The following is a 12,241-nucleotide window of genomic DNA, read 5'->3' on the forward strand; positions in this document are numbered from 1 at the left end:
ATGCCAAATTTTGTATAAAATGCATGAGCAAGCGAATGATATTATGAAACAAAGGTACAAAAGTATGATTTCATCCAGCAATTACCTGTCAGAAAAGTTTAAAATCTATTAGATCTGTTAATGGAAAATTGAAGTGACACTTCCATCACACTGGTTTCTTTAAATTATTTATCACCACTTGACCTGAGCTGTTTCAGCACTTGCAGACAGTTGAGATTTCCCATAAACCATTTTTTTTTTCCTGTGTAGCAATTCCCAGGTGTCTCCCTTGTCACAGGGATGCAAACTGTAAAACCATAATAGCTAAATTAATAGACTCATACTAACTTCAGTCATCTCTTTGGGATTAATTTGTAGCAAGGTTTATAGTATAAACCTCCCTTATTTTTTGTCAGATTAAATTTTATTGCATGCATTTATTGAACCTTCTATTTCAATGGCAAATTGAATGCTTTATTCTTCCTTTATTCTTCCTTTTAAAGCAATCTGTGCCTTATACTGTCACCAGTCCACCATCCTGTAATTCATTATGATGTGTTAATTTTTAATTCTCGCGCTTGCCATTCTTTTCTGTAACTTTCTTAAACTTACACCCCCCCTTTTATTACCTTTAGTTAGAACACTGACATCATAGAAGCAATGTTTTCAGTCTAGCAGAGATGATGATGCATAAGTGTGAGTTTAAATATGTTCTCCAGTCACCAAGGCTGTTTTCATACACTGTCCTGGGAGTGACATAGTATCAGTTCACAATGGGTTTCATGTCTATACTATGCTACTGTTTCATAGTCTTAAATGTTTTATATGTTCCAGTACATAAGAAATCACATCTACAAGTCATACTTTACACACTGCTACTTGTTGATAGTTCCATAAGTAAGATACTGACCTAGGAAAACTGGGACAGTCAGCATTTGATTAATTTCTTCTTTGTTTAACTCAGTTGAATTGTTCATAGGATTTTTGTTTCTTTATTTTTAGCAACAATTGCTGTGAAGATAGTTTCTTGTCCAAAAAGGAATATTTCTGAAAACTCTGAGTTAGATCTCTTAGATTGATGCCAAGGCTTTGCTGCACATAGACAGACCAAGCAGACTTGGTCATCTTTTGCTCTTGCAAAAGATTCACAGTGGGCATCTGTACCAGCAAATGAAACAGTGATCATTCCCAGGCAACGCTAGTGCCCATCTAGCAAAGTAAACAATAATAAAGTGGTCTAACATGTTTTGGCTTGTGTCAAGCACTCTGCCAAACAACCCATGAACATAGTTTGGGAATCAAACCATTCCAGAAGATATTTCCAACCAGCACTCAGTCACTGAGAGCATCTGTGCAAGTCAGGTCATGGCATGGCATATGACTTCAGTATCCAAGAAAGGTTCTGAGAAGGTTTAATTTAATGTAGGCTACACCACCAAACCATTTACATTTCATAACTTAAGGAAGGAAAAACTGTTTTCCCTCTTGCCATTTGCACTGTGACATAGCCAAGCATTACAAAATTCAAGTTGAATTCCAGCATGTTTGCTAGCAAAGAAAATCTCTTTGTAGCCAATGTAAGGGGCTTACTGGAGTTCCCCGCTTAGAGAATATGATGGCCACCAGGGACAAGGAATGGTGAGCCTTGCTAGTGACAAGCTGCAATCAAAACTGTAGCAAGAATGATGTGAGGTGTAATCCCTGTCTGCAAATTAGCCAAATACTAGCCTCTGACTGATGCTGCTGTTCAAGAAGATGTGCACAGCTTCATAATATGCCAGGTGAGTCAGTGAATGGGAAGTTACTTGAGTAAGTGCAAGATCAAATGAGAAGGAGCAAACACTGGTCCTGCAGCAAAGGGAGAAGGCAAAGAGTATGAAATGCAGGGTGGTTTTGTTTTTTCTTTTGTTTGTTTGTTTGTTTGTTTGTTTGTTTGTTTTTTGTAATCCCCAGAAAACTAAACACAGGGTCATTTGTGTATGCTTGTTCTACAACTGAAATCTGCCACACAAAGAGAGCATTTATCAGGACAGACACAGCAATTGGCTCTTCCACTTCTGTTGCGAGCAGAGAAAAATCTAGACCTGCTGTCACACATTCCTGGCAGTCTCCAGCCCTTTGAATCCTGCAACACTTATGATGCAAACCCTAGAGTACAGAGCTGCTTTTGTTGACTTATTAGAGAACAAAGACATATCAAGGAATCTTAGAATCACAGAATCATTTGAGTTGGAAGGGACCTTTAAAGGTCATCTAGTCTGAATCCTCTGCCATGAACAGGGACACCTACAGCTACATCAAGTTGTTCAGAGCCTGGTCCAGCCTGACCTTGGATGTCTCCAGGGATGGGACTTCCACCACATCTCTGGGCAACCTGTTACAAAGCTTCACCAGCCTTATCGCAGAAAAAGTTTAATGCATTTATTTGATAATCTGTACACATCCACTTACACTTTTCCAGATTCTAGTACAAATAGAATTGCTACAGACTCAGTCAGTGTCAATCATGTCAAGGACATCTCTACTAAATTTGCATTTGGTCTTTTGTTTTTCCCATTATAGAGCAACTTAAGAGTATCCAGTCCATTCCCTTGTTTAAAGACTGTGGTGCCCATGCCAATGTTCAAGTCCCCAGACTGCAATGTCATCCCAAGAACTGATTCTGATCCAGGAAAATCAAGGCAGAGAGAGACTGGAACTTCCTTCTGTCTAACAAAAACTAACAAATATTCCTATCAGTATTCCTTCCAAGACCCCAAATTCTTACAGAGCATAGGAGCTGCAAGACTGTGTAACACTGCCACCTGGTGACATGCATTGTAGCAATATTTTCTTCCGCTCAATGCACAAAGAAACTTCTGCTTTCTTTCAGGTAATCTTAATTTGCCCACCCCTATCAAATAGAATTTATCCCACCATCACTTTATCTTGAGCACTTCTGATTGTGTCTAGAAGTCAAACTACTAAAGTCTGCAAAGTTTTTTAGGACATACTGTGTCTTTTCCTTCAGATTGACTTTTATATGTATATGGATAACTTGATCCAAATCCCCACCTCAGCTTTGCATAAAGTTTAAAATTGTAGTGTCTCTTGGGAAATAAATCTGAAGTAATACGACATAACATTTTTTGTTCATTGTTTAGCCTTTGGGATGTAATTTTAAAGACCAACCAATCAACTAAAAACAACAAAAAAGCTCCAATAGCAACAACAAAATGTCTTCCAGGAAGTCTCCCTTTCCAATATTTGATCTCAGACTCTTTCAACTCTTTCATCTGATCTTTGCAGGATATAGATGGAAAATGGAGAGAAGTGTAGATCAGGATCAATGTTCAACACCTCTATCTGGCTTTCACAGCTGTCTGCAAGTCTGAACCTTTCTTTTATAACTGACCTCCAACAGTTCACTGAAAATCATAGCAAGTTCTGAACTGTTATCACTTTCTGGGTTGCCACTTCTTACTGGACCTTACTTGGATTCATTTCAACAAACTGAACCTGGATACTTTGAAGTTTGAATTCACAAACCAAGTATTGTTTATGTGCTGCTGTGTTTTTAGTCCAATTTGGTCCTTTCTGAGAAAGACTCCAACTTTTGCTAGGGATTTTTTTTTTAACTTTTTCTTATTCACTTCTAGTTCTATAAGCACCTGAGTTGGTAGCACCACTTTGGTCCAGATGGAATACTGCTTCATTGTTTTCTCTTCAGTATTTCCTTTTCAATTGATTTTCTCACTCAACCATAGAATTCTGCAAGCTTGGTGGAGACATTATTTCAACACTGCTGGTCATCATGAAGATGTATTTAGAATAGTTTCCAATAAGTAAACAATGTTTACACATATCTTTTAAAATTCATGTTTTTTCCTTCTTGAGACACTTCTCAATGTTCTATTGGAAAAACATGTTCATAAAAGGGTTGTACAGTCTTCATAAAACAAAAAATTTTCCCCATAATTTCATTTTTCTTCTTGGTTCATTTTAATAACTTAAAGGTGTGTGATCAGTGATTCTTCCATTACACAAAGATTTAATGTCCTTCCACGTGTGTTTTCATAAAACCTATGAATGGAAATATGTACTGGAACAGGTTGCCCAAGGAGGCTGTGGATGCCCCATCCCTGGAGGCATTCAAGGCCAGGCTGGATGTGGCTCTGGGCAGCCTGGTCTGGTGGCTGGCGACCCTGCACATAGCAGGGGGTTGAAACTAGATGATCATTGTGGTGCTTTTCAACCCAGACCATTCTGTGATTCTATGATACTTCTCTAATTTGTCCTACCCAGGTCACTAAAATACTGCTCCCATTACCAGTTATAAGTTCAGTTGGACTCCCAATAATTTTGAGAGGAACTCAAGTTTCATTATGAAGAGATTTAAGTTACCTGACAGCTGTGGCTGCAGTAGAATTTCGCATTACCTCAAATCTAGCCAATCTAGAAAAGTGTAGGAAAGGCGGATAGGACAAGGGGGAATGGTTTTAAACTGAGACAGGGGAGATTTAGGAGGAAGTTTTTCACACAGAGGGTGGTGACACACTGGAACAGGTTGCCCAAGGAGGCTGTGGATGCCCCATCCCTGGAGGCATTCAAGGCCAGGCTGGAAGTGGCTCTGGGCAGCCTGGTCTGGTGGTTGGCGACCCTGCACATAGCAGGGAGGTTGAAACTAGATGATCTTTGAGATCCTTTTCAACCCAGGCCATTCTATGATTCTATGATTCTATGAAACTTATTTGTACTCTAAGTGGCAAGTTAGATACTCACACTTGGTATGAAGCCTTGATCCAAGACATCTGCTTCCAGTATTAATTTACTGCTTTTTATGGTCTTGGATTAAGTATGCTGGGAAGTGCAGTAATCAGAAGAACTGGGAACTTTAACCTACAGTAGCAAATTGTGGCAAGAAATGTAAATATATGAATTGTTCCTCTAGCTCTTAATATAAGGAAGTATCTGTTGGCCTTGGAGTCTGTCTGAGACAGACCAAAGATTAGGGAAAAATACTAGAGGGAAGAAAAATTGTTCACCACAGACAGGTTAGAGATGAAAATTGTAAATTCAGAGGCAGAGTTGACATGAAGACTGTTCAAGTGTTATTTCAGATTTAAAATGGCAAAAAAGTCAAGGGAATAATTCTCAGACTGTCAGAACAGGAAATCAAAATACAGGTTAATCAAAGCAGCTAGTGCAGACCAGGAGTCTATGGGCACCTGAAATGTTTCAATAAAGAGGTGCATGTACGTACAAACTACTAACACCGTACATCATTTTCTGGCAAAAGGAATAAACAGAATATGAATTATGTTGGTAGGAGAGGACAGAAGTAGCATACAGCAGTATAGTCATACTGAAGGCTACAGATTCCTAATGGTGAGCAAAATATCAGAATCTGATCTACTGAACAATTACCATTAGTAATAGCCCATGACTATGTGCAAGCATAACTGAGGGTTAGCAGACATTGAAACATTTTGAATTGATGATTATAACATAAAAATATATATGCCACTTTATTTAAACAGAGATGTATTTAAAATAATTATCATCTCTTCCCCCAGTTGACAAGGAATAGCAGTATTAAAGTTATCCAGAGATTTTAGAATTGCACTCTTAAAAAAGTTTCTGAGAACCACAGTTTTATAGTAAAAGCCTAGGGAAGACGGGAGCTTACGCTTTCTTTGGAAGAAATTTTAGAAAGACTTCTTTGGGAAGGTTTGTTGGGACTGCCAGTTCTAGTATCTCTTTTTTATTCCTTTAGTAGACCTACAGTATATTTATTATTTAACATTAATTCTTTCAGGATGTCTACATATATCAGCCTATTATAATAAATTGTTTATAATAGCTGTCAGAAATAGTTACCAGCATTGTGGTATTAACAGCAGATTAGCCAATGTAAATGACCAGCACAGGCAGCACGTTTGACTTAACTTCAGTTACTCTAGGAAGCTATGATCAAGTAAAGTGGAAAACAGAAAGAAAGACAAGTAATTCCAGTATGGAACCCAGCTTTATCACAAATTAAGAGATAAATATAATGTTTTGTTAGTTTTCCATTAGATATTACGTATATGTTTACCATATATATGTTTGTAATCTTAGAAATTAGCCAAGTATCTAACCACATACATGATTTTATTGTAGTGAATGATATTGAAAAGAGTTCTACATGAAGATAGCATGCAACCAACGCTGATCTCGTTGCCTTCTTTCTCATTCACCTTGAGTACAGATAAGGCGTGAAAAAGCCTGTAGAACCCATACCTCTGGTTCATGTCTGCAGTAAGCTTGCATGTCTGGGAATCCTTCTGCCAAGAGAAAGATACAAGAGATGCAGAGGCTAGCACATTAGAGGTTAAGTAATTTGCATTATGTTAATAGCACTTCATTTTTGCCCTCAAAGTTTATCTACATTAAAACATTCTAAATGTAGTGTGTTTCTGTAAGTCTAATTACATGCGGTATGTGAAAACATATTTGATAATCACATTGCTAATTACATGTAATCACTTCAATATGCAGGTGCAAAGCTCCAGAAATCTGCATATTTGAATCTCTTCATGCATAGCCATAAACCACAGCTTTGCAGTTCGGTTTCTTGGCCAGTTATTTCACTGGGACTGTGTTTGTTTGGATTTTAGAGTGGTCAGCCTCTGGAATAGGGAGGTGGTGGAGTCACCGACTCTGCAGGTGTGCAAGCAATGCTTAGATGTTGTACTGACGGACATGGCTTAGTGTGGAAATATTGGTGGTAGGTGGACAGTTGGACTGGATGATCTTGAAGTTCTTTTCCAACTTTGGGGATTCTGTGACTGAATATATACATTCATGTTCCAAAAAAACAACTAATGATTTTTTCATATTTTATGAATTTAAAATATGTATTTTATAATTTATTGATGGATACATAATACTAACGTCTGAGAATGTGGGAATCAATTTTTTTTCTTCAGGGGTTTTAATTCTCAAAATGTTCATTTAATACATATTTGACTGGAATGTCATATACACATGCACACAAATGTGTCTTTTTCAGTTTGGATTAAACTTAAAGGACCTTCTTAATGGTTTAATAATAGAAGGTAATAAGAGACTTAAGCAATAAATCCATTTTCATTATATGTGTAATAGCTTGTGGCTGCACTTTTTGCTTCTCTTTCATTTATGTGTAACTGTTAGTTTTTACATTGATTTTTCAAGCTGTCTTGACAATGGATTGTAATTAGCTTTGTGTATAAATCATAAAAATTGAAAATTTTATATACTCAGATAAATCAAAAAGGACATAAAATATTAATTTACATTACTGAAAAGTAATACTTCTGTGTTCCCTCTAAATACATTCAGTATAAGTTATTGAAAGGAATGAATTTAGATGACTTATCCAGAAGCATTCTTCTTCACATTTGGGAAGTGAGCTGAAATGAGCCCGACAGACCAGAAGCCCAGATACTAGTTCACTACTGTTACCAAAATATTAAACAGAGCAGAAGGAACATGGCAAAATCTGAAGAGCAGCATTGAAATTTGTTCCACTGGAACAAATCCACTGTATTTCACGCAATAAAGTGGCATGACTTGTTCTACTTTGTTTTAGTTACACAAAGCTTTAATTAAATTATATTTACATTAGTCACAGACTAACGTAGGCTGGAACAGCACACTGGAGGTCATCTTGTTCTACTTGTGCATAAAGCAGGATCAACTTCCAAGGTACCTCAGGCTGAACAGTGAGTTGCCCATTCAGTAGTTCCAGAGCTGCATGAAAGCCAGTGTCACTATGCCACTCCAGACAGCTGAGAACAAGTAGTTACTGCAGAGGTTACCTCTTTGGTAGCATGGCAAAAGCAATTTGGTTGAGGACTCCCTAGCTAATCATAGAATATCCCAAGCTGGAAGGGATCCACAAGGGTCACTGAGCACAACCCTGGCCCCACAGAGGGCAATTCAAAATCAAATGCTATGTCTGACCACGCTGTCCAAATGCTTTGTGAACTCCAGCAGTTCAGTGCCACAACCACCGCCCTGGAGAGCATGTTCCAGTGCCCAAACATTCTACATACCACATCAAGCCTGTATTAAGCATATTGTAAATATTTCACTTTTAAAAGTACAACTCTGCTTTTCCAACTTAGCTTATGTTTTTTAATGTACTTCCTTCAAGCAAGGATTTAGTGCTCAGGTTGCTGAGCTGACTCAAAAGGAAATACCACTGCCATACTTCATTGGAAAGGCATACAATCTTTAGTTCTTCCACCTCACACACAGCAGCACCTTCTGATTCACAGGTAATGCAAATGTAAATTCCTTCTTTTCAGGAAATACTATATTTGTTTCAGTAAATTCACCCATAGCATCACACTACAGATTTTTTTTTGTTGCTGCTGTTTTTTCTATGCTTTCAGAATTATCCGAGTCATTTTTCTTGTACATATCAAATAATGATGTAAAACAAAACCTCATCTTAGCACTTCTTACATAAACATCTTTTACCTGCTGAAGTCATAACCTCCCATGCATATATCTGTGGCAAACTACATTTGGGACCATTAGTGTGTGGCTATTACTTAAATCACTACCTGAATCAGTACATTTTAAGATGATTTTTGTATTGCTGGTACATCACTTGCTTATCTTTTTTTCAGACCACATAACACAATTTAAGAATTGCTGGGTTGGAAATGGTGAACATGAGAGAAAGCATTACACTTGCAGAGTATTTTTCAGTAGGAAGCAAATTTAAATAAATTTAAAACCCACATAATAAGTATCCATATCCTGGGCTGCATCCAAAGAAGCATAGTCAGCAGGTTGAAGGACAAGGAGAAATGATTTCAAACTAAAAGAGGAGAGATTTAGATTGGATATAAACCAGCTTTCTAGAGTAAGGGTGGTGAGAGACTGGAAAAAGTTGCCCAAGGATGTGATGGATGCTCCACCCTTGGAGCTACTGGAGGTTAGGCTGGACTGAGCTCTGAGCAATCTGATCTAGCTGTAGGTGTCCCTATTCACTGCAAGGGAGTTGAACTAGATGACCTTTAAGGGTCCCTTCCAACTCAGATAATTTTATGATTCCAAGTCAAACACTGAGATTTTCATGCCATCTTTGACCTGGATTTCAAAACAAAACAAAAACGCAAACAAAATCTCAAACTAAAACAACTTCTTTTCAGTTCTTGATTTTCTTATGTTATCCAGAGTCAGGTCATTCTAAGGAAAAAGATGTCAGAAGAATTTCTCCTTGAATTGCATAATGTGACCAAAGTGAGTAAACTCACTCCTGCTCAGTTTCACTCTAAATCTTTTAAACACACCATCCCTGCCCCATATTTGGAAACTTCAAAACAATACATGTACACCAGTCTAAGATTCACCTGTTATGTCTGCTACTTTGCTGAAGCTTTCAGGAATTTTATAGAATGCTTTTTACTGTCTAGAGTAAATATTAAGGTCCCATGCAGATATGTCCCACATCAACTTACTGTGCAAGTTAGAATACTGCTGCAATAAGATTGCCTGTAGGTTGTTCACTGATAGCCTTTGTTTAAAAATTAGTTGAAGTACACAGACCTGTATCCCTGTCAAATTTACTGGCAAAGATTGGACAAACATTATTGAAGTGTCACAAAACATATTTGCTTCTGAATAATAAAAACATAAGTAAAATGACATATTCTAGGGATTACAAACATATCTACAACCATTCATGAAAGTCTCCACTAAAACCCCATGACATTCTACTTACAATATCATATGTTCCTTTCACTAAGCACAAATACAGATTCAAAATTAGGGAAAATGGGAAAAATGCTCGTTCTCAACAAAGAAGAACGTCTCAAAATTTTGTAAATAAGGAAATAGTTGTGAGAACACCCCAGTTAATAAGATCATAACTCCCAATTCATGTTACATGATGAGCTTGATTGAGTAAGCAAAGATATGGTGTTGTCAGATTCAGGAAAGCTGTGCTGTGCTAAAGATAAGCTCTGTTTTTATTCATTGGCACAGTCAGTTGCCCAGGTGAGTCAGCATGGTTCAGAAATCACTGCAAACACATTTTCCAGTTGGCAAAACAGAACTGCATCACTGCTTACAACTTGAGCTGGTGTATCCAAAAAAGCTGTAGCTGTATTCCCCCAAATTTACTGTTGTCCACTAAGTACTATAAACATTCCTTGAGATTCATAGTTGTCTCACCTGACCTAGGAGGTTATTGTCTTTATGGTTCTAAGGTGGGTCATAAGAAGTTGTAACTTCTGTGTTCATTTCAGAAAGCAAAGTGTTGGTTTTTTTTTTTTTCTAATAAGTTTGAAAGAGAAGAACGTTTACTACAGTAGCATATGTAGGCTTACAGCAAAGCAGCATAGATTATGATCACCAGAGTTGCCACTGAACAGCTTCTAAGCTGCTGAAATCAGGCTTGTTACTTTTCCAACAACTTTCGTATTTGCTCTTCTCTGCAAGTCAAAAAGAAGAGATAAATTATAAAAATATGTTCTGCACTCTTCATTGCAAAATATCACTATATAGACATATGTCTATTGCATAATATTGCTATATAGATATATGCTAATCTCACAATTCAGGTTGGTCTTCATTTCCAAGGGAATGGATGACAAGCTATTCAGTATTTAAAATTCATACTTAGTCTCTTCAGGGAAATACCTCAAAGACCTGCTCTGTTCATAATGCAGAGAACAACGCTATAGGCTCTGAAGAGATTAGCATCCAAACTCACAGCAAAGTAAAAGGAGGCCAGCACTCACTGCTCAGAAGGTTGTAAATCAATAACTAGGTAACAGCAATATCATTTGACTAGTGTTTGTCATTTGTATTACCTCCAAATGAGAGAGAAAGGGAGCCCTTCAGCTTAAAAATTTTCAATCTATAAGAAGTTGTTGTATTTTCAGCTAACTGATTACACTGACAAAGTTCAACTTATTCTCACTTAGTACTACGGTTTCAATTAAGTAGACATAGTTCACTATGACTTATACTACAAAACATTTGCATCTTACTGAGAAACCCTCATTAATCACTTCCTTTATTCACACTGAAACAGCTATGATAATCAATTCTTATTTACACAGCTGTGAGATGAATAATTTTGAAGTTCTACTGTAATTGTTTTTCTGTTCTGCTGAAAAATGGTTCAAGAGAACTGAGCGTTTTCCTCATACATATGAAATGTGCATACAGCAATGTCTAAGTCTCTTATTTGGAATACTTAATTGCATAAAACTCTGCTGGAGAAATGAAGATTAAGTCTGCTCTCCATCTCCTAGGTTTGCACACTGCTTAAAAGATTAAAATCTGCCTTTGCATAAATATGAAGAAATTGATTTTTGAAAAGCGTACCTTGGCTCCTTGTGGCTAGAACGTAGTCAAGGTACCAAAGGAAAGGGAAGATGAATATAAATATTGGAACATAGATGGATATACACAAATATTCCCTTTATAGAGAAGGTGCTGCTCTGTTACAAAACCATACTTACTTCTGAAGAGCAGAATCAAGCAACCGGTCAAAATGCTCAAAGAGGCGTAGGTGCCATCCTTGAGATGGACAAAGGCCTCAGAGACCTGCTCTGAGCAGGAGGTTGGACAAGACAGAGTAAATGAACTTATCTATGATCCCAAATTTTAGGCATCTGATTAAAAAACAGCCCTATATTGGAGAGATAAATGTGTTGGGAAAGAGATTGTGTCTGATGGAGACCTCTGCGTTTAAGCAGAAAGGATCTTTCTGCAAGACAAAAAACTCAATTAATGGTTTTCTGTAATTCAGCCGAGGCTAATTATCTTACCATTGATTTAGAGCTCCACTTTATCTCACCACAGTATTCAAAGTAGCATTTCCATAACTAACAGCAACAAAACTTTGGTTCTTTTGCATGGCAAATAATAAACTGTATGAAAACTACAACCTATTATGAAATTACAGTGAAGCAGCAGCAGCAGCCTCTCAAATATCAATATAAAATCAAACATAATACAGCTGCTTCACACAGAAAGGTAGCTCACAGATGGCAGGAGATGAACTCCGCCTCAGGAACGAACCGCTACCAACACTCCATTGCGCGCGCAGCGCCGCCTCCCCTCTGCGAGCCGCTACTCCGCGCATGCGCCCAGGCTCCGAGGCCGCGTGTCAAGGCGCGAGCATGTACACCTCCACTGTACTTATATGGCGTCTGTCCGTGATTGGCCTCTAGAGTAGCCAATAGTCCGATAGAGAGCGCACAGGGTGGCCAATGGAAGCAAGGCATTG

The 12,241-nt window shown here is 37.7% G+C and overlaps 1 long non-coding RNA gene across 2 annotated transcripts; it reads right to left on the reverse strand.

The window, feature by feature from the left end:
- Nucleotides 1–5,600: 5,600 nt before the first annotated feature.
- On the reverse strand, nucleotides 5,601–12,229 carry LOC116240282 (uncharacterized). 2 transcript variants are annotated; one of them, XR_004169276.2, is made up of 3 exons: nucleotides 11,781–12,229; nucleotides 10,329–10,433; nucleotides 5,601–6,284 (listed from the first exon to the last, which is right to left on the reverse strand). It is a non-coding gene; the product is annotated as an uncharacterized LOC116240282 (long non-coding RNA). The 2 variants fall into 2 exon arrangements; XR_016461278.1 differs by having other exon boundaries at nucleotides 10,174–10,433.
- Nucleotides 12,230–12,241: the final 12 nt, after the last annotated feature.

The sequence above is a fragment of the Phasianus colchicus genome, chromosome 1, assembly GCF_987193195.1.
Source record: "Phasianus colchicus chromosome 1, bPhaCol1.hap1.1, whole genome shotgun sequence".
In the NCBI taxonomy this organism is placed as follows: Eukaryota; Metazoa; Chordata; class Aves; order Galliformes; family Phasianidae; genus Phasianus; species Phasianus colchicus.